Source organism: Salvelinus fontinalis, chromosome 2 (assembly GCF_029448725.1).
Source record: "Salvelinus fontinalis isolate EN_2023a chromosome 2, ASM2944872v1, whole genome shotgun sequence".
NCBI classification, from domain to species: Eukaryota; Metazoa; Chordata; class Actinopteri; order Salmoniformes; family Salmonidae; genus Salvelinus; species Salvelinus fontinalis.
The window spans coordinates 67,288,448-67,315,131 of NC_074666.1; positions in this window are offsets into that span (position 1 = coordinate 67,288,448).

Consider the following 26,684-nt stretch of genomic DNA (forward strand, 5'->3'; position numbering starts at 1 on the left):
GAGCTTGTTTTTGGAAAAGTGTTTATTTCTGTATTTCAACATGATTTGGGGCTTGTTTTTGGAAAAGTGATTATTTCAGTATTTCAACATGATTTCGAGCTTGTTTTTGGAAAAGTGTTTATTTCTGTATTTCAATGTTGCACCTTGCTGAAAACTGTCCACAGTGTTCCTATCATCCAGTTTTAACAGTCCTGAAAAAGAAAAAAAATTCCAGAGTGCATCAAACATGATTTAGAGCTTGTTTTTGGAAAAGTGTTTATTTCTGTATTTCAACATGATTTAGAGCTTGTTTATGGAAAAGTGTTTATTTCTGTATTTCAACATGATTTAGAGCTTGTTTTTGGAAAAGTGTTTATTTCCATATTTCAACATGATTTGAAGCTTGTTTTTTTGGAAAAGTGTTTATTTCTGTATTTCAACATGATTTAGAGCTTGTTTTTGGAAAAGTGTTTATTTCTGTATTTCAACATGATTTGAGCTTGTTTTTGGAAAAGTGTTTATTTCTGTATTTCAACATGATTTAGAGCTTGTTTTTGGAAAAGTGTTTATTTCCATATTTCAACATGATTTGGAGCTTGTTTTTGGAAAAGTGTTTATTTCTGTATTTCAACATGATTTAGAGCTTGTTTTTGGAAAAGTGTTTATTTCTGTATTTCAACATGATTTGAGCTTGTTTTTGGAAAAGTGTTTATTTCTGTATTTCAATGTTGCAACTTGCTGAAAACTGTCCACAGTGTTCATATCATCCAGTTTTAACAGTACTGGAAAAAAATTGACTTTCAGAGTGCATCAAACATGATTTAGACCTTGTTTATGGAAAAGTGTTTATTTCTGTATTTCAACATCATTTAGAGCTTGTTTTTGGAAAAGTGTTTATTTCTGTATTTCAACATGATTTGGGGCTTGTTTTTGGAAAAGTGATTATTTCAGTATTTCAACATGATTTCGAGCTTGTTTTTGGAAAAGTGTTTATTTCTGTATTTCAACATGATTTAGAGCTTGTTTTTGGAAAAGTGTTTATTTCTGTATTTCAACATGATTTAGAGCTTGTTTTTGGAAAAGTGTTTATTTCTGTATTTCAACATAATTTGGAGCTTGTTTTTGGAAAAGTGTTTTTTTTCTGTATTTCAACATGATTTGAGCTTGTTTTTGGAAAAGTGTTTATTTCTGTATTTCAACATGATTTGGAGCTTGTTTTTGGAAAAGTGTTTATTTCTGTATTTCAACATGATTTGGAGCTTGATTTTGGAGAAGTGTTTATTTCTGTATTTCAATGTTGCAACTTGCTGAAAACTGTCCACAGTGTTCCTATCATCCAGTTTTAACAGTACTGAAGAAAAAATCATTTTCAGAGTGCATCAAACATTATTTAGAGCTTGTTCATGGAAAAGTGTTTATTTTTGTATTTCAACATGATTTAGAGCTTGTTTTTGGAAAAGTGTTTATTTCTGTATTTCAATGTTGCACCTTGCTGAAAACTGTCCACAGTGTTCCTATCATCCAGTTTTAACAGTCCTGAAAAAGAAAAAAAATTCCAGAGTGCATCAAACATGATTTAGAGCTTGTTTATGGAAAAGTGTTTATTTCTGTATTTCAACATGATTTAGAGCTTGTTTATGGAAAAGTGTTTATTTCTGTATTTCAACATGATTTAGAGCTTGTTTTTGGAAAAGTGTTTATTTCCATATTTCAACATGATTTGAAGCTTGTTTTTTTGGAAAAGTGTTTATTTCTGTATTTCAACATGATTTAGAGCTTGTTTTTGGAAAAGTGTTTATTTCTGTATTTCAACATGATTTGAGCTTGTTTTTGGAAAAGTGTTTATTTCTGTATTTCAACATGATTTAGAGCTTGTTTTTGGAAAAGTGTTTATTTCCATATTTCAACATGATTTGGAGCTTGTTTTTTTGGAAAAGTGTTTATTTCTGTATTTCAACATGATTTAGAGCTTGTTTTTGGAAAAGTGTTTATTTCTGTATTTCAACATGATTTGAGCTTGTTTTTGGAAAAGTGTTTATTTCTGTATTTCAATGTTGCAACTTGCTGAAAACTGTCCACAGTGTTCATATCATCCAGTTTTAACAGTACTGGAAAGAAATTGACTTTCAGAGTGCATCAAACATGATTTAGACCTTGTTTATGGAAAAGTGTTTATTTCTGTATTTCAACATCATTTAGAGCTTGTTTTTGGAAAAGTGTTTATTTCTGTATTTCAACATGATTTGGGGCTTGTTTTTGGAAAAGTGATTATTTCAGTATTTCAACATGATTTCGAGCTTGTTTTTGGAAAAGTGTTTATTTCTGTATTTCAACATGATTTAGAGCTTGTTTTTGGAAAAGTGTTTATTTCTGTATTTCAACATGATTTAGAGCTTGTTTTTGGAAAAGTGTTTATTTCTGTATTTCAACATAATTTGGAGCTTGTTTTTGGAAAAGTGTTTTTTTTCTGTATTTCAACATGATTTGAGCTTGTTTTTGGAAAAGTGTTTATTTCTGTATTTCAACATGATTTGGAGCTTGTTTTTGGAAAAGTGTTTATTTCTGTATTTCAACATGATTTGGAGCTTGATTTTGGAGAAGTGTTTATTTCTGTATTTCAATGTTGCAACTTGCTGAAAACTGTCCACAGTGTTCCTATCATCCAGTTTTAACAGTACTGAAGAAAAAATCATTTTCAGAGTGCATCAAACATTATTTAGAGCTTGTTCATGGAAAAGTGTTTATTTTTGTATTTCAACATGATTTAGAGCTTGTTTTTGGAAAAGTGTTTATTTCTGTATTTCAATGTTGCACCTTGCTGAAAACTGTCCACAGTGTTCCTATCATCCAGTTTTAACAGTCCTGAAAAAGAAAAAAAATTCCAGAGTGCATCAAACATGATTTAGAGCTTGTTTATGGAAAAGTGTTTATTTCTGTATTTCAACATGATTTAGAGCTTGTTTTTGGAAAAGTGTTTATTTCCATATTTCAACATGATTTGAAGCTTGTTTTTTTGGAAAAGTGTTTATTTCTGTATTTCAACATGATTTAGAGCTTGTTTTTGGAAAAGTGTTTATTTCTGTATTTCAACATGATTTGAGCTTGTTTTTGGAAAAGTGTTTATTTCTGTATTTCAACATGATTTAGAGCTTGTTTTTGGAAAAGTGTTTATTTCTGTATTTCAACATGATTTGAGCTTGTTTTTGGAAAAGTGTTTATTTCTGTATTTCAATGTTGCAACTTGCTGAAAACTGTCCACAGTGTTCCTATCATCCAGTTTTAACAGTACTGAAAAAAAAATCACTTACAGAGTACATCAAACATGATTTAGAGCTTGTTTATGGAAAAGTGTTCATTTCTGTATTTCAACATGATTTGGAGCTTGTTTTTGGAAAAGTGTTTATTTCAGTATTTCAACATGATTTGGAGCTTGTTTTTGGAAAAGTGTTTATTTCTGTATTTCAACATGATTTGAGCTTGTTTTTGGAAAAGTGTTTATTTCTGTATTTCAACATGATTTAGAGCTTGTTTTTGGAAAAGTGTTTATTTCTGTATTTCAACATGATCTGGAGCTTGTTTTTGGAAAAATGTTTATTTCTGTATTTCAACATGATTTGAGCTTGTTTTTGGAAAAGTGTTTATTTCTGTATTTCAACATCATTTAGAGCTTGTTTTTGGAAAAGTGTTTATTTCTGTATTTCAACATGATTTGGGGCTTGTTTTTGGAAAACTGATTATTTCAGTATTTCAACATGATTTCGAGCTTGTTTTTGGAAAAGTGTTTATTTCTGTATTTCAACATGATTTAGAGCTTGTTTTTGGAAAAGTGTTTATTTCTGTATTTCTACATGATTTGGAGCTTGTTTTTTTGGAAAAGTGTTTATTTCTGTATTTCAATGTTGCAACTTGCTGAAAACTGTCCACAGTGTTCATATCATCCAGTTTTAACAGTACTGGGAAAAAAATTGACTTTCAGAGTGCATCAAACATGATTTAGACCTTGTTTATGGAAAAGTGTTTATTTCTGTATTTCAACATGATTTAGAGCTTGTTTTTGGAAAAGTGTTATTTCTCTATTTCAACATGATTTGGAGCTTGTTTTTTTGGAAAAGTGTTTATTACTGTATTTTAACATGATTTTGAGCTTGTTTTTGGAAATGTGTTTATTTCTGTATTTCAATAATGCAACTTGCTGAAAACTGTCCACAGTGTTCCTATAATCCAGTTTTAACCGTACTGGAAAACATTTTTACTTTCAGAGTGCATCAAACATGATTTAGAGCTTGTTTATGGAAAAGTGTTTATTTCCGTATTTCAACGTGATTTGGAGCTTGTTTTTGGAAAAGTGTTTATTTCTGTATTTCAACATGATTTGAGCTTGTTTTTGGAAAAGTGTTTATTTCTGTATTTCAAAATGATTTAGAGCTTGTTTTGGAAAAGTGTTTATTTCTGTATTTCAACATGATTTGGAGCTTGTTTTTGGAAAAGTGTTGATTTCAGTATTTCAACATGATTTGAGCTTGTTTTTGGAAAAGTGTTTATTTCTGTATTTCAACATCATTTAGAGCTTGTTTTTGGAAAAGTGTTTATTTCTGTATTTCAACATGATTTGGGGCTTGTTTTTGGAAAAGTGATTATTTCAGTATTTCAACATGATTTCGAGCTTGTTTTTGGAAAAGTGTTTATTTCTGTATTTCAACATGATTTAGAGCTTGTTTTTGGAAAAGTGTTTATTTCTGTATTTCTACATGATTTGGAGCTTGTTTTTTTGGAAAAGTGTTTATTTCTGTATTTCAACATGATTTAGAGCTTGTTTTTGGAAAAGTGTTTATTTCTGTATTTCAATGTTGCAACTTGCTGAAAACTGTCCACAGTGTTCATATCATCCAGTTTTAACAGTACTGAAGAAAAAATATCACTTACACAGTGCATCAAACATGATTTAGAGCTTTTTTTTTTTAAGTGTTTATTTCTGTATTTCAACATGATTTTGAGCTTGTTTTTGGAAATGTGTTTATTTCTTTATTTCAATATTGCAACTTGCTGAAAACTGTCCACAGTGTTCCTATAATCCAGTTTTAACCGTACTGGAAAACATTTTTACTTTCAGAGTGCATCAAACATGATTTAGAGCTTGTTTATGGAAAAGTGTTTATTTCCGTATTTCAACGTGATTTGGAGCTTGTTTTTGGAAAAGTGTTTATTTCTGTATTTCAACATGATTTGAGCTTGTTTTTGGAAAAGTGTTTATTTCTGTATTTCAAAATGATTTAGAGCTTGTTTTGGAAAAGTGTTTATTTCTGTATTTCAACATGATTTGGAGCTTGTTTTTGGAAAAGTGTTGATTTCAGTATTTCAACATGATTTGAGCTTGTTTTTGGAAAAGTGTTTATTTCAGTATTTCAACATGATTTGGAGCTTGTTTTTGGAAAAGTGGTTATTTCTATATTTCAACATGATTTGGAGCTTGTTTTTGGAAATGTGTTTATTTCTGTATTTCAATATTGCAACTTGCTGAAAACTGTCCACAGTGTTCCTATCATCCAGTTTTAACAGTACTGGAAAAAAATTGACTTTCAGAGTGCATCAAACATGATTTAGAGCTTGTTTATGGAAAAGTGTTTATTTCTGTATTTCAACATGATTTGGAGCTTGTTTTTGGAAAAGTGTTTATTTCTGTATTTCAACATGATTTAGAGCTTGTTTTTGGAAAAGTGTTTATTTCTATATTTCAACATGATTTGGAGCTTGTTTTTGGAAAAGTGTTTATTTCAGTATTTCAACATGATTTGGAGCTTGTTTTTGGAAAAGTGGTTATTTCTATATTTCAACATGATTTGGAGCTTGTTTTTGGAAAAGTGTTTATTTCTGTATTTCAACATGATTTGGAGCTTGATTTTGGAGAAGTGTTTATTTCTGTATTTCAATGTTGCAACTTGCTGAAAACTGTCCACAGTGTTCCTATCATCCAGTTTTAACAGTACTGAAGAAAAAATCATTTTCAGAGTGCATCAAACATTATTTAGAGCTTGTTCATGGAAAAGTGTTTATTTTTGTATTTCAACATGATTTAGAGCTTGTTTTTGGAAAAGTGTTTATTTCTGTATTTCAATGTTGCACCTTGCTGAAAACTGTCCACAGTGTTCCTATCATCCAGTTTTAACAGTCCTGAAAAAGAAAAAAAATTCCAGAGTGCATCAAACATGATTTAGAGCTTGTTTATGGAAAAGTGTTTATTTCTGTATTTCAACATGATTTAGAGCTTGTTTTTGGAAAAGTGTTTATTTCCATATTTCAACATGATTTGAAGCTTGTTTTTTTGGAAAAGTGTTTATTTCTGTATTTCAACATGATTTAGAGCTTGTTTTTGGAAAAGTGTTTATTTCTGTATTTCAACATGATTTGAGCTTGTTTTTGGAAAAGTGTTTATTTCTGTATTTCAACATGATTTAGAGCTTGTTTTTGGAAAAGTGTTTATTTCCATATTTCAACATGATTTGGAGCTTGTTTTTTTGGAAAAGTGTTTATTTCTGTATTTCAACATGATTTAGAGCTTGTTTTTGGAAAAGTGTTTATTTCTGTATTTCAACATGATTTGAGCTTGTTTTTGGAAAAGTGTTTATTTCTGTATTTCAATGTTGCAACTTGCTGAAAACTGTCCACAGTGTTCATATCATCCAGTTTTAACAGTACTGGAAAGAAATTGACTTTCAGAGTGCATCAAACATGATTTAGACCTTGTTTATGGAAAAGTGTTTATTTCTGTATTTCAACATCATTTAGAGCTTGTTTTTGGAAAAGTGTTTATTTCTGTATTTCAACATGATTTGGGGCTTGTTTTTGGAAAAGTGATTATTTCAGTATTTCAACATGATTTCGAGCTTGTTTTTGGAAAAGTGTTTATTTCTGTATTTCAACATGATTTAGAGCTTGTTTTTGGAAAAGTGTTTATTTCTGTATTTCTACATGATTTGGAGCTTGTTTTTTTGGAAAAGTGTTTATTTCTGTATTTCAACATGATTTAGAGCTTGTTTTTGGAAAAGTGTTTATTTCTGTATTTCAATGTTGCAACTTGCTGAAAACTGTCCACAGTGTTCATATCATCCAGTTTTAACAGTACTGAAGAAAAAATATCACTTACACAGTGCATCAAACATGATTTAGAGCTTTTTTTTTTTAAGTGTTTATTTCTGTATTTCAACATGATTTTGAGCTTGTTTTTGGAAATGTGTTTATTTCTTTATTTCAATATTGCAACTTGCTGAAAACTGTCCACAGTGTTCCTATAATCCAGTTTTAACCGTACTGGAAAACATTTTTACTTTCAGAGTGCATCAAACATGATTTAGAGCTTGTTTATGGAAAAGTGTTTATTTCCGTATTTCAACGTGATTTGGAGCTTGTTTTTGGAAAAGTGTTTATTTCTGTATTTCAACATGATTTGAGCTTGTTTTTGGAAAAGTGTTTATTTCTGTATTTCAAAATGATTTAGAGCTTGTTTTGGAAAAGTGTTTATTTCTGTATTTCAACATGATTTGGAGCTTGTTTTTGGAAAAGTGTTGATTTCAGTATTTCAACATGATTTGAGCTTGTTTTTGGAAAAGTGTTTATTTCTGTATTTCAACATCATTTAGAGCTTGTTTTTGGAAAAGTGTTTATTTCTGTATTTCAACATGATTTGGGGCTTGTTTTTGGAAAAGTGATTATTTCAGTATTTCAACATGATTTCGAGCTTGTTTTTGGAAAAGTGTTTATTTCTGTATTTCAACATGATTTAGAGCTTGTTTTTGGAAAAGTGTTTATTTCTGTATTTCAACATGATTTAGAGCTTGTTTTTGGAAAAGTGTTTATTTCTGTATTTCAATGTTGCAACTTGCTGAAAACTGTCCACAGTGTTCATATCATCCAGTTTTAACAGTACTGGAAAAAAATTGACTTTCAGAGTGCATCAAACATGATTTAGACCTTGTTTATGGAAAAGTGTTTATTTCTGTATTTCAACATCATTTAGAGCTTGTTTTTGGAAAAGTGTTTATTTCTGTATTTCAACATGATTTGGGGCTTGTTTTTGGAAAAGTGATTATTTCAGTATTTCAACATGATTTCGAGCTTGTTTTTGGAAAAGTGTTTATTTCTGTATTTCAACATGATTTAGAGCTTGTTTTTGGAAAAGTGTTTATTTCTGTATTTCTACATGATTTGGAGCTTGTTTTTTTGGAAAAGTGTTTATTTCTGTATTTCAACATGATTTAGAGCTTGTTTTTGGAAAAGTGTTTATTTCTGTATTTCAATGTTGCAACTTGCTGAAAACTGTCCACAGTGTTCATATCATCCAGTTTTAACAGTACTGAAGAAAAAATATCACTTACACAGTGCATCAAACATGATTTAGAGCTTTTTTTTTTTAAGTGTTTATTTCTGTATTTCAACATGATTTTGAGCTTGTTTTTGGAAATGTGTTTATTTCTTTATTTCAATATTGCAACTTGCTGAAAACTGTCCACAGTGTTCCTATAATCCAGTTTTAACCGTACTGGAAAACATTTTTACTTTCAGAGTGCATCAAACATGATTTAGAGCTTGTTTATGGAAAAGTGTTTATTTCCGTATTTCAACGTGATTTGGAGCTTGTTTTTGGAAAAGTGTTTATTTCTGTATTTCAACATGATTTGAGCTTGTTTTTGGAAAAGTGTTTATTTCTGTATTTCAAAATGATTTAGAGCTTGTTTTGGAAAAGTGTTTATTTCTGTATTTCAACATGATTTGGAGCTTGTTTTTGGAAAAGTGTTGATTTCAGTATTTCAACATGATTTGAGCTTGTTTTTGGAAAAGTGTTTATTTCTGTATTTCAACATCATTTAGAGCTTGTTTTTGGAAAAGTGTTTATTTCTGTATTTCAACATGATTTGGGGCTTGTTTTTGGAAAAGTGATTATTTCAGTATTTCAACATGATTTCGAGCTTGTTTTTGGAAAAGTGTTTATTTCTGTATTTCAACATGATTTAGAGCTTGTTTTTGGAAAAGTGTTTATTTCTGTATTTCAACATGATTTAGAGCTTGTTTTTGGAAAAGTGTTTATTTCTGTATTTCAATGTTGCAACTTGCTGAAAACTGTCCACAGTGTTCATATCATCCAGTTTTAACAGTACTGGAAAAAAATTGACTTTCAGAGTGCATCAAACATGATTTAGACCTTGTTTATGGAAAAGTGTTTATTTCTGTATTTCAACATCATTTAGAGCTTGTTTTTGGAAAAGTGTTTATTTCTGTATTTCAACATGATTTGGGGCTTGTTTTTGGAAAAGTGATTATTTCAGTATTTCAACATGATTTCGAGCTTGTTTTTGGAAAAGTGTTTATTTCTGTATTTCAACATGATTTAGAGCTTGTTTTTGGAAAAGTGTTTATTTCTGTATTTCTACATGATTTGGAGCTTGTTTTTTTGGAAAAGTGTTTATTTCTGTATTTCAACATGATTTAGAGCTTGTTTTTGGAAAAGTGTTTATTTCTGTATTTCAATGTTGCAACTTGCTGAAAACTGTCCACAGTGTTCATATCATCCAGTTTTAACAGTACTGAAGAAAAAATATCACTTACACAGTGCATCAAACATGATTTAGAGCTTTTTTTTTTTAAGTGTTTATTTCTGTATTTCAACATGATTTTGAGCTTGTTTTTGGAAATGTGTTTATTTCTTTATTTCAATATTGCAACTTGCTGAAAACTGTCCACAGTGTTCCTATAATCCAGTTTTAACCGTACTGGAAAACATTTTTACTTTCAGAGTGCATCAAACATGATTTAGAGCTTGTTTATGGAAAAGTGTTTATTTCCGTATTTCAACGTGATTTGGAGCTTGTTTTTGGAAAAGTGTTTATTTCTGTATTTCAACATGATTTGAGCTTGTTTTTGGAAAAGTGTTTATTTCTGTATTTCAACATGATTTGGAGCTTGATTTTGGAGAAGTGTTTATTTCTGTATTTCAATGTTGCAACTTGCTGAAAACTGTCCACAGTGTTCCTATCATCCAGTTTTAACAGTACTGAAGAAAAAATCATTTTCAGAGTGCATCAAACATTATTTAGAGCTTGTTCATGGAAAAGTGTTTATTTTTGTATTTCAACATGATTTAGAGCTTGTTTTTGGAAAAGTGTTTATTTCTGTATTTCAATGTTGCAACTTGCTGAAAACTGTCCACAGTGTTCATATCATCCAGTTTTAACAGTACTGGAAAAAAATTGACTTTCAGAGTGCATCAAACATGATTTAGACCTTGTTTATGGAAAAGTGTTTATTTCTGTATTTCAACATCATTTAGAGCTTGTTTTTGGAAAAGTGTTTATTTCTGTATTTCAACATGATTTGGGGCTTGTTTTTGGAAAAGTGATTATTTCAGTATTTCAACATGATTTCGAGCTTGTTTTTGGAAAAGTGTTTATTTCTGTATTTCAACATGATTTAGAGCTTGTTTTTGGAAAAGTGTTTATTTCTGTATTTCTACATGATTTGGAGCTTGTTTTTTTGGAAAAGTGTTTATTTCTGTATTTCAACATGATTTAGAGCTTGTTTTTGGAAAAGTGTTTATTTCTGTATTTCAATGTTGCAACTTGCTGAAAACTGTCCACAGTGTTCATATCATCCAGTTTTAACAGTACTGAAGAAAAAATATCACTTACACAGTGCATCAAACATGATTTAGAGCTTTTTTTTTTTAAGTGTTTATTTCTGTATTTCAACATGATTTTGAGCTTGTTTTTGGAAATGTGTTTATTTCTTTATTTCAATATTGCAACTTGCTGAAAACTGTCCACAGTGTTCCTATAATCCAGTTTTAACCGTACTGGAAAACATTTTTACTTTCAGAGTGCATCAAACATGATTTAGAGCTTGTTTATGGAAAAGTGTTTATTTCCGTATTTCAACGTGGTTTGGAGCTTGTTTTTGGAAAAGTGTTTATTTCTGTATTTCAACATGATTTGAGCTTGTTTTTGGAAAAGTGTTTATTTCTGTATTTCAACATGATTTGGAGCTTGATTTTGGAGAAGTGTTTATTTCTGTATTTCAATGTTGCAACTTGCTGAAAACTGTCCACAGTGTTCCTATCATCCAGTTTTAACAGTACTGAAGAAAAAATCATTTTCAGAGTGCATCAAACATTATTTAGAGCTTGTTCATGGAAAAGTGTTTATTTTTGTATTTCAACATGATTTAGAGCTTGTTTTTGGAAAAGTGTTTATTTCTGTATTTCAATGTTGCACCTTGCTGAAAACTGTCCACAGTGTTCCTATCATCCAGTTTTAACAGTCCTGAAAAAGAAAAAAAATTCCAGAGTGCATCAAACATGATTTAGAGCTTGTTTATGGAAAAGTGTTTATTTCTGTATTTCAACATGATTTAGAGCTTGTTTTTGGAAAAGTGTTTATTTCCATATTTCAACATGATTTGAAGCTTGTTTTTTTGGAAAAGTGTTTATTTCTGTATTTCAACATGATTTAGAGCTTGTTTTTGGAAAAGTGTTTATTTCTGTATTTCAACATGATTTGAGCTTGTTTTTGGAAAAGTGTTTATTTCTGTATTTCAACATGATTTAGAGCTTGTTTTTGGAAAAGTGTTTATTTCCATATTTCAACATGATTTGGAGCTTGTTTTTTTGGAAAAGTGTTTATTTCTGTATTTCAACATGATTTAGAGCTTGTTTTTGGAAAAGTGTTTATTTCTGTATTTCAACATGATTTGAGCTTGTTTTTGGAAAAGTGTTTATTTCTGTATTTCAATGTTGCAACTTGCTGAAAACTGTCCACAGTGTTCATATCATCCAGTTTTAACAGTACTGGAAAAAAATTGACTTTCAGAGTGCATCAAACATGATTTAGACCTTGTTTATGGAAAAGTGTTTATTTCTGTATTTCAACATCATTTAGAGCTTGTTTTTGGAAAAGTGTTTATTTCTGTATTTCAACATGATTTGGGGCTTGTTTTTGGAAAAGTGATTATTTCAGTATTTCAACATGATTTCGAGCTTGTTTTTGGAAAAGTGTTTATTTCTGTATTTCAACATGATTTAGAGCTTGTTTTTGGAAAAGTGTTTATTTCTGTATTTCTACATGATTTGGAGCTTGTTTTTTTGGAAAAGTGTTTATTTCTGTATTTCAACATGATTTAGAGCTTGTTTTTGGAAAAGTGTTTATTTCTGTATTTCAATGTTGCAACTTGCTGAAAACTGTCCACAGTGTTCATATCATCCAGTTTTAACAGTACTGAAGAAAAAATATCACTTACACAGTGCATCAAACATGATTTAGAGCTTTTTTTTTTTAAGTGTTTATTTCTGTATTTCAACATGATTTTGAGCTTGTTTTTGGAAATGTGTTTATTTCTTTATTTCAATATTGCAACTTGCTGAAAACTGTCCACAGTGTTCCTATAATCCAGTTTTAACCGTACTGGAAAACATTTTTACTTTCAGAGTGCATCAAACATGATTTAGAGCTTGTTTATGGAAAAGTGTTTATTTCCGTATTTCAACGTGATTTGGAGCTTGTTTTTGGAAAAGTGTTTATTTCTGTATTTCAACATGATTTGAGCTTGTTTTTGGAAAAGTGTTTATTTCTGTATTTCAAAATGATTTAGAGCTTGTTTTGGAAAAGTGTTTATTTCTGTATTTCAACATGATTTGGAGCTTGTTTTTGGAAAAGTGTTGATTTCAGTATTTCAACATGATTTGAGCTTGTTTTTGGAAAAGTGTTTATTTCTGTATTTCAACATCATTTAGAGCTTGTTTTTGGAAAAGTGTTTATTTCTGTATTTCAACATGATTTGGGGCTTGTTTTTGGAAAAGTGATTATTTCAGTATTTCAACATGATTTCGAGCTTGTTTTTGGAAAAGTGTTTATTTCTGTATTTCAACATGATTTAGAGCTTGTTTTTGGAAAAGTGTTTATTTCTGTATTTCAACATGATTTAGAGCTTGTTTTTGGAAAAGTGTTTATTTCTGTATTTCAATGTTGCAACTTGCTGAAAACTGTCCACAGTGTTCATATCATCCAGTTTTAACAGTACTGGAAAAAAATTGACTTTCAGAGTGCATCAAACATGATTTAGACCTTGTTTATGGAAAAGTGTTTATTTCTGTATTTCAACATCATTTAGAGCTTGTTTTTGGAAAAGTGTTTATTTCTGTATTTCAACATGATTTGGGGCTTGTTTTTGGAAAAGTGATTATTTCAGTATTTCAACATGATTTCGAGCTTGTTTTTGGAAAAGTGTTTATTTCTGTATTTCAACATGATTTAGAGCTTGTTTTTGGAAAAGTGTTTATTTCTGTATTTCTACATGATTTGGAGCTTGTTTTTTTGGAAAAGTGTTTATTTCTGTATTTCAACATGATTTAGAGCTTGTTTTTGGAAAAGTGTTTATTTCTGTATTTCAATGTTGCAACTTGCTGAAAACTGTCCACAGTGTTCATATCATCCAGTTTTAACAGTACTGAAGAAAAAATATCACTTACACAGTGCATCAAACATGATTTAGAGCTTTTTTTTTAAGTGTTTATTTCTGTATTTCAACATGATTTTGAGCTTGTTTTTGGAAATGTGTTTATTTCTTTATTTCAATATTGCAACTTGCTGAAAACTGTCCACAGTGTTCCTATCATCCAGTTTTAACAGTACTGGAAAAAAATTGACTTTCAGAGTGCATCAAACATGATTTAGACCTTGTTTATGGAAAAGTGTTTATTTCTGTATTTCAACATGATTTGGTGCTTGTTTTTGGAAAAGTGTTTATTTCTATATTTCAACATGATTTGGAGCTTGTTTTTGGAAAAGTGTTTATTTCTGTATTTCAACATGATTTAGAGCTTGTTTTTGGAAAAGTGTTATTTCTCTATTTCAACATGATTTGGAGCTTGTTTTTTTGGAAAAGTGTTTATTACTGTATTTTAACATGATTTTGAGCTTGTTTTTGGAAATGTGTTTATTTCTGTATTTCAATAATGCAACTTGCTGAAAACTGTCCACAGTGTTCCTATAATCCAGTTTTAACCGTACTGGAAAACATTTTTACTTTCAGAGTGCATCAAACATGATTTAGAGCTTGTTTATGGAAAAGTGTTTATTTCCGTATTTCAACGTGATTTGGAGCTTGTTTTTGGAAAAGTGTTTATTTCTGTATTTCAACATGATTTGAGCTTGTTTTTGGAAAAGTGTTTATTTCTGTATTTCAAAATGATTTAGAGCTTGTTTTGGAAAAGTGTTTATTTCTGTATTTCAACATGATTTGGAGCTTGTTTTTGGAAAAGTGTTGATTTCAGTATTTCAACATGATTTGAGCTTGTTTTTGGAAAAGTGTTTATTTCTGTATTTCAACATCATTTAGAGCTTGTTTTTGGAAAAGTGTTTATTTCTGTATTTCAACATGATTTGGGGCTTGTTTTTGGAAAAGTGATTATTTCAGTATTTCAACATGATTTCGAGCTTGTTTTTGGAAAAGTGTTTTTTTCTGTATTTCAACATGATTTAGAGCTTGTTTTTGGAAAAGTGTTTATTTCTGTATTTCTACATGATTTGGAGCTTGTTTTTTTGGAAAAGTGTTTATTTCTGTATTTCAACATGATTTAGAGCTTGTTTTTGGAAAAGTGTTTATTTCTGTATTTCAATGTTGCAACTTGCTGAAAACTGTCCACAGTGTTCATATCATCCAGTTTTAACAGTACTGAAGAAAAAATATCACTTACACAGTGCATCAAACATGATTTAGAGCTTTTTTTTTTTAAGTGTTTATTTCTGTATTTCAACATGATTTTGAGCTTGTTTTTGGAAATGTGTTTATTTCTGTATTTCAATATTGCAACTTGCTGAAAACTGTCCACAGTGTTCCTATAATCCAGTTTTAACCGTACTGGAAAACATTTTTACTTTCAGAGTGCATCAAACATGATTTAGAGCTTGTTTATGGAAAAGTGTTTATTTCCGTATTTCAACGTGATTTGGAGCTTGTTTTTGGAAAAGTGTTTATTTCTGTATTTCAACATGATTTGAGCTTGTTTTTGGAAAAGTGTTTATTTCTGTATTTCAAAATGATTTAGAGCTTGTTTTGGAAAAGTGTTTATTTCTGTATTTCAACATGATTTGGAGCTTGTTTTTGGAAAAGTGTTGATTTCAGTATTTCAACATGATTTGGAGCTTGTTTTTGGAAAAGTGGTTATTTCTATATTTCAACATGATTTGGAGCTTGTTTTTGGAAATGTGTTTATTTCTGTATTTCAATATTGCAACTTGCTGAAAACTGTCCACAGTGTTCCTATCATCCAGTTTTAACAGTACTGGAAAAAAATTGACTTTCAGAGTGCATCAAACATGATTTAGAGCTTGTTTATGGAAAAGTGTTTATTTCTGTATTTCAACATGATTTGGAGCTTGTTTTTGGAAAAGTGTTTATTTCTGTATTTCAACATGATTTAGAGCTTGTTTTTGGAAAAGTGTTTATTTCTATATTTCAACATGATTTGGAGCTTGTTTTTGGAAAAGTGTTTATTTCTGTATTTCAACATGATTTAGAGCTTGTTTTTGGAAAAGTGTTTATTTCTGTATTTCAACATGATTTAGAGCTTGTTTTTGGAAAAGTGTTTATTTCTGTATTTCAACATATTTGGAGCTTGTTTTGGAAAAGTGTTTTTTCTGTATTTCAACATGATTTGAGCATGTTTTTGGAAAAGTGTTTATTTCTGAGTTCAAACATGATTTAGAGCTTGTTTATGGAAAAGTGTTTATTTCTGTATTTCAACATGATTTGGAGCTTGTTTTTGGAAAAGTGTTTATTTCTGTATTTCAATGTTGCAACTTGCTGAAAACTGTCCACAGTGTTCCTATCAACCAGTTTTAACAGTCCTGAAAAAAAAATAACTTCCAGAGTGCATCAAACATGATTTAGAGCTTGTTTATGGAAAAGTGTTTATTTCTGTATTTCAACATGATTTAGAGCTTGTTTTTGGAAAAGTGTTTATTTCCATATTTCAACATGATTTGGAGCTTGTTTTTTTGGAAAAGTGTTTATTTCTGTATTTCAACATGATTTAGAGCTTGTTTTTGGAAAAGTGTTTATTTCTGTATTTCAACATGATTTGAGCTTGTTTTTGGAAAAGTGTTTATTTCTGTATTTCAACATGATTTAGAGCTTGTTTTTGGAAAAGTGTTTATTTCCATATTTCAACATGATTTGGAGCTTGTTTTTTTGGAAAAGTGTTTATTTCTGTATTTCAACATGATTTAGAGCTTGTTTTTGGAAAAGTGTTTATTTCTGTATTTCAACATGATTTGAGCTTGTTTTTGGAAAAGTGTTTATTTCTGTATTTCAATGTTGCAACTTGCTGAAAACTGTCCACAGTGTTCCTATCATCCAGTTTTAACAGTACTGAAAAAAAAATCACTTACAGAGTACATCAAACATGATTTAGAGCTTGTTTATGGAAAAGTGTTTATTTCAGTATTTCAACATGATTTGGAGCTTGTTTTTGGAAAAGTGTTTATTTCTGTATAACAACATGATTTAGAGCTTGTTTTTGGAAAAGTTTTTATTTCTGTATTTCAATGTTGCAACTTGCTGAAAACTGTCCACAGTGTTCATATCATCCAGTTTTAACAGTACTGAAGAAAAAATATCACTTACACAGTGCATCAAACATGATTTAGAGCTTGTTTTTGGAAAAGTGTTTATTTCTGTATTTCAACATGATTTTGAGCTTGTTTTTGGAAATGTGTTTATTTCTGTATTTCAATGTTGCAACTTGCTGAAAACTGTCCACAGTGTTCCTATCATCCAGTTTTAACAGTACTGGAAAAAAATTAACTTCCAGAGTGCATCAAACATGATTTAGAGCTTGTTTATGGAAAAGTGTTTTTTTCTGTATTTCAACATGATTTAGAGCTTGTTTTTGGAAAAGTGTTATTTCTCTATTTCAACATGATTTGGAGCTTGTTTTTTTGGAAAAGTGTTTATTTCTGTATTTCAACATGATTTTGAGCTTGTTTTTGGAAATGTGTTTATTTCTGTATTTCAATGTTGCAACTTGCTGAAAACTGTCCACAGTGTTCCTATACATCCTGATTAAACAGTACTGGAAAAAAAATTAACTTCCAGAGTGCATCAAACATGATTTAGAGCTTGTTTATGGAAAAGTGTTTATTTCCGTATTTCAACGTGATTTGGAGCTTGTTTTTGGAAAAGTGTTTATTTCTGTATTTCAACATGATTTGAGCTTGTTTTTGGAAAAGTGTTTATTTCTGTATTTCAATGTTGCAACTTGCTGAAAACTGTCCACAGTGTTCCTAACATCCTGATTAAACAGTACTGAAAAAAAAATAACTTCCAGAGTGCATCAAACATGATTTAGAGCTTGTTTATGGAAAAGTGTTTATTTCTCTATTTCAACATGATTTGGAGCTTGTTTTTGGAAAAGTGTTTATTTCTGTATTTCAACATGATTTAGAGCTTGTTTTTGGAAAAGTGTTTATTTCTGTATTTCAACATGATTTGAGCTTGTTTTTGGAAAAGTGTTTATTTCTGTATTTCAATGTTGCAACTTGCTGAAAACTGTCCACAGTGTTCCTATCATCCAGTTTTAACAGTACTGAAAAAAAATTAACTTCCAGAGTGCATCAAACATGATTTAGAGCTTGTTTATGGAAAAGTGTTTATTTCTGTATTTCAACATGATTTGGAGCTTGTTTTTGGAAAAGTGTTTATTTCTGTATTTCAACATGATTTGGAGCTTGTTTTTGGAAAAGTGTTTATTTCTGTATTTCAACATGATTTGAGCTTGTTTTTGGAAAAGTGTTTATTTCTGTATTTCAACATGATTTAGAGCTTGTTTTTGGAAAAGTGTTTATTTCTGTATTTCTACATGATTTGGAGCTTGTTTTTTTGGAAAAGTGTTTATTTCTGTATTTCAACATGATTTAGAGCTTGTTTTTGGAAAAGTGTTTATTTCTGTATTTCAATGTTGCAACTTGCTGAAAACTGTCCACAGTGTTCATATCATCCAGTTTTAACAGTACTGAAGAAAAAATATCACTTACACAGTGCATCAAACATGATTTAGAGCTTTTTTTTTTAAAGTGTTTATTTCTGTATTTCAACATGATTTTGAGCTTGTTTTTGGAAATGTGTTTATTTCTTTATTTCAATATTGCAACTTGCTGAAAACTGTCCACAGTGTTCCTATAATCCAGTTTTAACCGTACTGGAAAACATTTTTACTTTCAGAGTGCATCAAACATGATTTAGAGCTTGTTTATGGAAAAGTGTTTATTTCCGTATTTCAACGTGATTTGGAGCTTGTTTTTGGAAAAGTGTTTATTTCTGTATTTCAACATGATTTGAGCTTGTTTTTGGAAAAGTGTTTATTTCTGTATTTCAAAATGATTTAGAGCTTGTTTTGGAAAAGTGTTTATTTCTGTATTTCAACATGATTTGGAGCTTGTTTTTGGAAAAGTGTTGATTTCAGTATTTCAACATGATTTGAGCTTGTTTTTGGAAAAGTGTTTATTTCTGTATTTCAACATCATTTAGAGCTTGTTTTTGGAAAAGTGTTTATTTCTGTATTTCAACATGATTTGGGGCTTGTTTTTGGAAAAGTGATTATTTCAGTATTTCAACATGATTTCGAGCTTGTTTTTGGAAAAGTGTTTATTTCTGTATTTCAACATGATTTAGAGCTTGTTTTTGGAAAAGTGTTTATTTCTGTATTTCTACATGATTTGGAGCTTGTTTTTTTGGAAAAGTGTTTATTTCTGTATTTCAACATGATTTAGAGCTTGTTTTTGGAAAAGTGTTTATTTCTGTATTTCAATGTTGCAACTTGCTGAAAACTGTCCACAGTGTTCATATCATCCAGTTTTAACAGTACTGAAAAAAAATTAACTTCCAGAGTGCATCAAACATGATTTAGAGCTTGTTTATGGAAAAGTGTTTATTTCTGTATTTCAACATGATTTGGAGCTTGTTTTTGGAAATGTGTTTATTTCTGTATTTCAATGTTGCAACTTGCTGAAAACTGTCCACAGTGTTCCTAACATCCTGATTAAACAGTACTGAAAAAAAATTAACTTCCAGAGTGCATCAAACATGATTTAGAGCTTGTTTATGGAAAAGTGTTTATTTCTGTATTTCAACATGATTTGGTGCTTGTTTTTGGAAAAGTGTTTATTTCTAGTATTTCAACATGATTTGCGAGCTTGTTTTTGGAAAAGTGTTTATTTCTGTATTTCAACATGATTTAGAGCTTGTTTTTGGAAAAGTGTTATTTCTGTATTTCAACATGATTTGGAGCTTGTTTTTTTGGAAAAGTGTTTATTTCTGTATTTCAACATGATTTAGAGCTTGTTTTTGGAAATGTGTTTATTTCTGTATTTCAATGTTGCAACTTGCTGAAAACTGTCCACAGTGTTCCTATACATCCAGTTTTAACAGTACTGAAGAAAAAATATACTTCCAGAGTGCATCAAACATGATTTAGAGCTTTTTTAAGTTTTATTTCTGTATTTCAACATGATTAGAGCTTGTTTTTGGAAAAGTGTTTATTTCTGTATTTCAATGTTGCAACTTGCTGAAAACTGTCCACAGTGTTCCTATCATCCAGTTTTAACAGTACTGGAAAAAAATTGACTTTCAGAGTGCATCAAACATGATTTAGACCTTGTTTATGGAAAAGTGTTTATTTCTGTATTTCAACATGATTTGGTGCTTGTTTTTGGAAAAGTGTTTATTTCTGTATTTCAACATGATTTGGAGCTTGTTTTTGGAAAAGTGTTTATTTCTGTATTTCAACATGATTTAGAGCTTGTTTTTGGAAAAGTGTTATTTCTCTATTTCAACATGATTTGGAGCTTGTTTTTTTGGAAAAGTGTTTATTACTGTATTTTAACATGATTTTGAGCTTGTTTTTGGAAATGTGTTTATTTCTGTATTTCAATGTTGCAACTTGCTGAAAACTGTCCACAGTGTTCCTATACATCCAGTTTTAACCGTACTGGAAAACATTTTTACTTTCAGAGTGCATCAAACATGATTTAGAGCTTGTTTATGGAAAAGTGTTTATTTCCGTATTTCAACGTGATTTGGAGCTTGTTTTTGGAAAAGTGTTTATTTCTGTATTTCAACATGATTTGAGCTTGTTTTTGGAAAAGTGTTTATTTCTGTATTTCAAAATGATTTAGAGCTTGTTTTGGAAAAGTGTTTATTTCTGTATTTCAACATGATTTGGAGCTTGTTTTTGGAAAAGTGTTGATTTCAGTATTTCAACATGATTTGAGCTTGTTTTTGGAAAAGTGTTTATTTCTGTATTTCAACATCATTTAGAGCTTGTTTTTGGAAAAGTGTTTATTTCTGTATTTCAACATGATTTGGGGCTTGTTTTTGGAAAAGTGATTATTTCAGTATTTCAACATGATTTCGAGCTTGTTTTTGGAAAAGTGTTTTTTTCTGTATTTCAACATGATTTAGAGCTTGTTTTTGGAAAAGTGTTTATTTCTGTATTTCTACATGATTTGGAGCTTGTTTTTTTGGAAAAGTGTTTATTTCTGTATTTCAACATGATTTAGAGCTTTTTTTTGGAAAAGTGTTTATTTCTGTATTTCAATGTTGCAACTTGCTGAAAACTGTCCACGGTGTTCATATCATCCAGTTTTAACAGTACTGAAGAAAAAATATCACTTACACAGTGCATCAAACATGATTTAGAGCTTTTTTTTTTTAAGTGTTTATTTCTGTATTTCAACATGATTTTGAGCTTGTTTTTGGAAATGTGTTTATTTCTGTATTTCAATAATGCAACTTGCTGAAAACTGTCCACAGTGTTCCTATAATCCAGTTTTAACCGTACTGGAAAACATTTTTACTTTCAGAGTGCATCAAACATGATTTAGAGCTTGTTTATGGAAATGTGTTTATTTCCGTATTTCAACGTGATTTGGAGCTTGTTTTTGGAAAAGTGTTTATTTCTGTATTTCAACATGATTTGAGCTTGTTTTTGGAAAAGTGTTTATTTCTGTATTTCAAAATGATTTAGAGCTTGTTTTGGAAAAGTGTTTATTTCTGTATTTCAACATGATTTGGAGCTTGTTTTTGGAAAAGTGTTGATTTCAGTATTTCAACATGATTTGGAGCTTGTTTTTGGAAAAGTGGTTATTTCTATATTTCAACATGATTTGGAGCTTGTTTTTGGAAATGTGTTTATTTCTGTATTTCAATATTGCAACTTGCTGAAAACTGTCCACAGTGTTCCTATCATCCAGTTTTAACAGTACTGGAAAAAAATTGACTTTCAGAGTGCATCCAACATGATTTAGAGCTTGTTTATGGAAAAGTGTTTATTTCTGTATTTCAACATGATTTGGAGCTTGTTTTTGGAAAAGTGTTTATTTCTGTATTTCAACATGTTGAGCTTGTTGAAAAGTGTCTATGTTCCTAACTTCCTGATTGAAACAGTACTGAAAATTTATTTCTAGTATTTCAACATGATTTAGAGCTTGTTTTTGGAAAAGTGTTTATTTCTGTATTTCAACATGATTTAGAGCTTGTTTTTGGAAAAGTGTTTATTTCTGTATTTCAACATGATTTAGAGCTTGTTTTTGGAAAAGTGTTTATTTCTGTATTTCAACATAATTTGGAGCTTGTTTTTGGAAAAGTGTTTTTTTCTGTATTTCAACATGATTTGAGCTTGTTTTTGGAAAAGTGTTTATTTCTGTATTTCAACATGATTTGGAGCTTGTTTTTGGAAAAGTGTTTATTTCTGTATTTCAACATGATTTGGAGCTTGTTTTTGGAGAAGTGTTTATTTCTGTATTTCAATGTTGCAACTTGCTGAAAACTGTCCACAGTGTTCCTATCATCCAGTTTTAACAGTCCTGAAAAAAAAATAACTTCCAGAGTGCATCAAACATGATTTAGAGCTTGTTTATGGAAAAGTGTTTATTTCTGTATTTCAACATGATTTAGAGCTTGTTTTTGGAAAAGTGTTTATTTCCATATTTCAACATGATTTGGAGCTTGTTTTTTTGGAAAAGTGTTTATTTCTGTATTTCAACATGATTTAGAGCTTGTTTTTGGAAAAGTGTTTATTTCTGTATTTCAACATGATTTGAGCTTGTTTTTGGAAAAGTGTTTATTTCTGTATTTCAACATGATTTAGAGCTTGTTTTTGGAAAAGTGTTTATTTCCATATTTCAACATGATTTGGAGCTTGTTTTTTTGGAAAAGTGTTTATTTCTGTATTTCAACATGATTTAGAGCTTGTTTTTGGAAAAGTGTTTATTTCTGTATTTCAACATGATTTGAGCTTGTTTTTGGAAAAGTGTTTATTTCTGTATTTCAATGTTGCAACTTGCTGAAAACTGTCCACAGTGTTCCTATCATCCTGTTTTAACAGTACTGAAAAAAAAATCACTTCCAGAGTGCATCAAACATGATTTAGAGCTTGTTTATGGAAAAGTGTTTATTTCTGTATTTCAACATGATTTGGAGCTTGTTTTTGGAAAAGTGTTTATTTCTGTATTTCAACATGATTTGAGCTTGTTTTTGGAAAAGTGTTTATTTCTGTATTTCAACACCTGATTTAGAGCTTGTTTACTTGAGAAAAGTTTATACTTCCTGTAGTGCATCAAACATGATTTAGAGCTTGTTTTTGGAAAAGTGTTTATTTCTGTATTTCAACATGATTTAGAGCTTGTTTTTGGAAAAGTGTTTATTTCTGTATTTCAATGTTGCAACTTGCTGAAAACTGTCCACAGTGTTCCTATCATCCTGTTTTAACAGTACTGAAAAAAAATATCACTTCCAGAGTGCATCAAACATGATTTAGAGCTTTTTTTTGGTAAAGTGTTTATTTCTGTATTTCAACATGATTTTGAGCTTGTTTTTGGAAATGTGTTTATTTCTGTATTTCAATGTTGCAACTTGCTGAAAACTGTCCACAGTGTTCCTAACATCCTGTTTTAACAGTACTGAAAAAAAATTAACTTCCAGAGTGCATCAAACATGATTTAGAGCTTGTTTATGGAAAAGTGTTTATTTCCGTATTTCAACGTGATTTGGAGCTTGTTTTTGGAAAAGTGTTTATTTCTGTATTTCAACATGATTTGGAGCTTGTTTTTGGAAAAGTGTTTATTTCTGTATTTCAATGTTGCAACTTGCTGAAAACTGTCCACAGTGTTCCTAACATCCTGATTAAACAGTACTGAAAAAAAAATAACTTCCAGAGTGCATCAAACATGATTTAGAGCTTGTTTATGGAAAAGTGTTTATTTCTGTATTTCAACATGATTTGGAGCTTGTTTTTGGAAAAGTGTTTATTTCGTATTTCAACATGATTTGGAGCTTGTTTTTGGAAAAGTGTTTATTTCTGTATTTCACATGTTGCAACTTGCTGAAAACTGTCCACAGTGTTCCTAACATCCTGATTAAACAGTACTGAAAAAAAATTAACTTCCAGAGTGCATCAAACATGATTTAGAGCTTGTTTATGGAAAAGTGTTTATTTCTGTATTTCAACATGATTTAGAGCTTGTTTTTGGAAAAGTGTTTATTTCTGTATTTCAATGTTGCAACTTGCTGAAAACTGTCCACAGTGTTCCTAACATCCTGATTAAACAGTACTGAAAAAAAATATAACTTCCAGAGTGCATCAAACATGATTTAGAGCTTGTTTATGGAAAAGTGTTTATTTCTGTATTTCAACATGATTTGGAGCTTGTTTTTGGAAATGTGTTTATTTCTGTATTTCAATGTTGCAACTTGCTGAAAACTGTCCACAGTGTTCCTAACATCCTGATTAAACAGTACTGAAAAAAAATTAACTTCCAGAGTGCATCAAACATGATTTAGAGCTTGTTTATGGAAAAGTGTTTTTTTCTGTATTTCAACATGATTTAGAGCTTGTTTTTGGAAAAGTGTTATTTCTCTATTTCAACATGATTTGGAGCTTGTTTTTTTGGAAAAGTGTTTATTTCTGTATTTCAACATGATTTGGAGCTTGTTTTTGGAAATGTGTTTATTTCTGTATTTCAATGTTGCAACTTGCTGAAAACTGTCCACAGTGTTCCTAACATCCTGATTAAACAGTACTGGAAAAAAATTTAACTTCCAGAGTGCATCAAACATGATTTAGAGCTTGTTTATGGAAAAGTGTTTTTTCCGTATTTCAACGTGATTTGGAGCTTGTTTTTGGAAAAGTGTTTATTTCTGTATTTCAACATGATTTGAGCTTGTTTTTGGAAAAGTGTTTATTTCTGTATTTCAATGTTGCAACTTGCTGAAAACTGTCCACAGTGTTCCTAACATCCTGATTAAACAGTACTGAAAAAAAAATAACTTCCAGAGTGCATCAAACATGATTTAGAGCTTGTTTATGGAAAAGTGTTTATTTCTGTATTTCAACATGATTTGGAGCTTGTTTTTGGAAAAGTGTTTATTTCAGTATTTCAACATGATTTGGAGCTTGTTTTTGGAAAAGTGTTTATTTCTGTATTTCAACATGATTTGAGCTTGTTTTTGGAAAAGTGTTTATTTCTGTATTTCAATGTTGCAACTTGCTGAAAACTGTCCACAGTGTTCCTAACATCCTGATTAAACAGTACTGAAAAAAAATTAACTTCCAGAGTGCATCAAACATGATTTAGAGCTTGTTTATGGAAAAGTGTTTATTTCTGTATTTCAACATGATTTGGAGCTTGTTTTTGGAAAAGTGTTTATTTCTGTATTTCAACATGATTTGGAGCTTGTTTTTGGAAAAGTGTTTATTTCTGTATTTCAACATGATTTGAACTTGTTCTTGGAAAAGTGTTTATTTCAGTAGTTCTCAACATGATTTAGAGCTTGTTTATGGAAAAGTGTTATTTCTGTATTTCAACATGATTTAGAGCTTGTTTTTGGAAAAGTGTTTATTTCTGTATTTCAACATGATTTAGAGCTTGTTTTTGGAAAAGTGTTTATTTCTGTATTTCAATGTTGCAACTTGCTGAAAACTGTCCACAGTGTTCCTATCATCCTGTTTTAACAGTACTGAAGAAAAAATATCACTTCCAGAGTGCATCAAACATGATTTAGAGCTTGTTTATGGAAAAGTGTTTATTTCTGTATTTCAACATGATTTGGAGCTTGTTTTTGGAAATGTGTTTATTTCTGTATTTCAATGTTGCAACTTGCTGAAAACTGTCCACAGTGTTCCTATCATCCAGTTTTAACAGTACTGGAAAAGAATTGACTTTCAGAGTGCATCAAACATGATTTAGACCTTGTTTATGGAAAAGTGTTTTTTTCTGTATTTCAACATGATTTGGAGCTTGTTTTTGGAAAAGTGTTTATTTCAGTATTTCAACATGATTTGGAGCTTGTTTTTGGAAAAGTGTTTATTTCTGTATTTCAACATGATTTGAGCTTGTTTTTGGAAAAGTGTTTATTTCTGTATTTCAGCATGATTTAGAGCTTGTTTTTGGAAAAGTGTTTATTTCTGTATTTCTACATGATTTGGAGCTTGTTTTTTTGGAAAAGTGTTTATTTCAGTATTTCAACATGATTTGGAGCTTGTTTTTGGAAAAGTGTTTATTTCTGTATTTCAACATGATTTGAGCTTGTTTTTGGAAAAGTGTTTATTTCTGTATTTCAACATGATTTAGAGCTTGTTTTTGGAAAAGTGTTTATTTCTGTATTTCTACATGATTTGGAGCTTGTTTTTTTGGAAAAGTGTTTATTTCTGTATTTCAACATGATTTAGAGCTTGTTTTTGGAAAAGTGTTTATTTCTGTATTTCAATGTTGCAACTTGCTGAAAACTGTCCACAGTGTTCCTATCATCCTGTTTTAACAGTACTGAAGAAAAAATATCACTTCCACAGTGCATCAAACATGATTTAGAGCTTTTTTTGGAAAAGTGTTTATTTCTGTATTTCAACATGATTTTGAGCTTGTTTTTGGAAATGTGTTTATTTCTGTATTTCAATGTTGCAACTTGCTGAAAACTGTCCACAGTGTTCCTATCATCCTGTTTTAACAGTACTGGAAAAAAATTGACTTCCAGAGTGCATCAAACATGATTTAGAGCTTGTTTATGGAAAAGTGTTTTTTTCTGTATTTCAACATGATTTAGAGCTTGTTTTTGGAAAAGTGTTATTTCTCTATTTCAACATGATTTGGAGCTTGTTTTTTTGGAAAAGTGTTTATTTCTGTATTTCAACATGATTTGGAGCTTGTTTTTGGAAATGTGTTTATTTCTGTATTTCAATGTTGCAACTTGCTGAAAACTGTCCACAGTGTTCCTAACATCCTGATTAAACAGTACTGAAAAAAAATTAACTTCCAGAGTGCATCAAACATGATTTAGAGCTTGTTTATGGAAAAGTGTTTATTTCTGTATTTCAACATGATTTGGAGCTTGTTTTTGGAAAAGTGTTTATTTCTGTATTTCAACATGATTTGAGCTTGTTTTTGGAAAAGTGTTTATTTCTGTATTTCAAACATGATTTAGAGCTTGTTTTGGAAAAGTGTTTACTTTCTGTATTTCAACATGATTTAGAGCTTGTTTTTGGAAAAGTGTTTATTTCTGTATTTCAACATGATTTAGAGCTTGTTTTTGGAAAAGTGTTTATTTCTGTATTTCAATGTTGCAACTTGCTGAAAACTGTCCACAGTGTTCCTAACATCCTGATTAAACAGTAC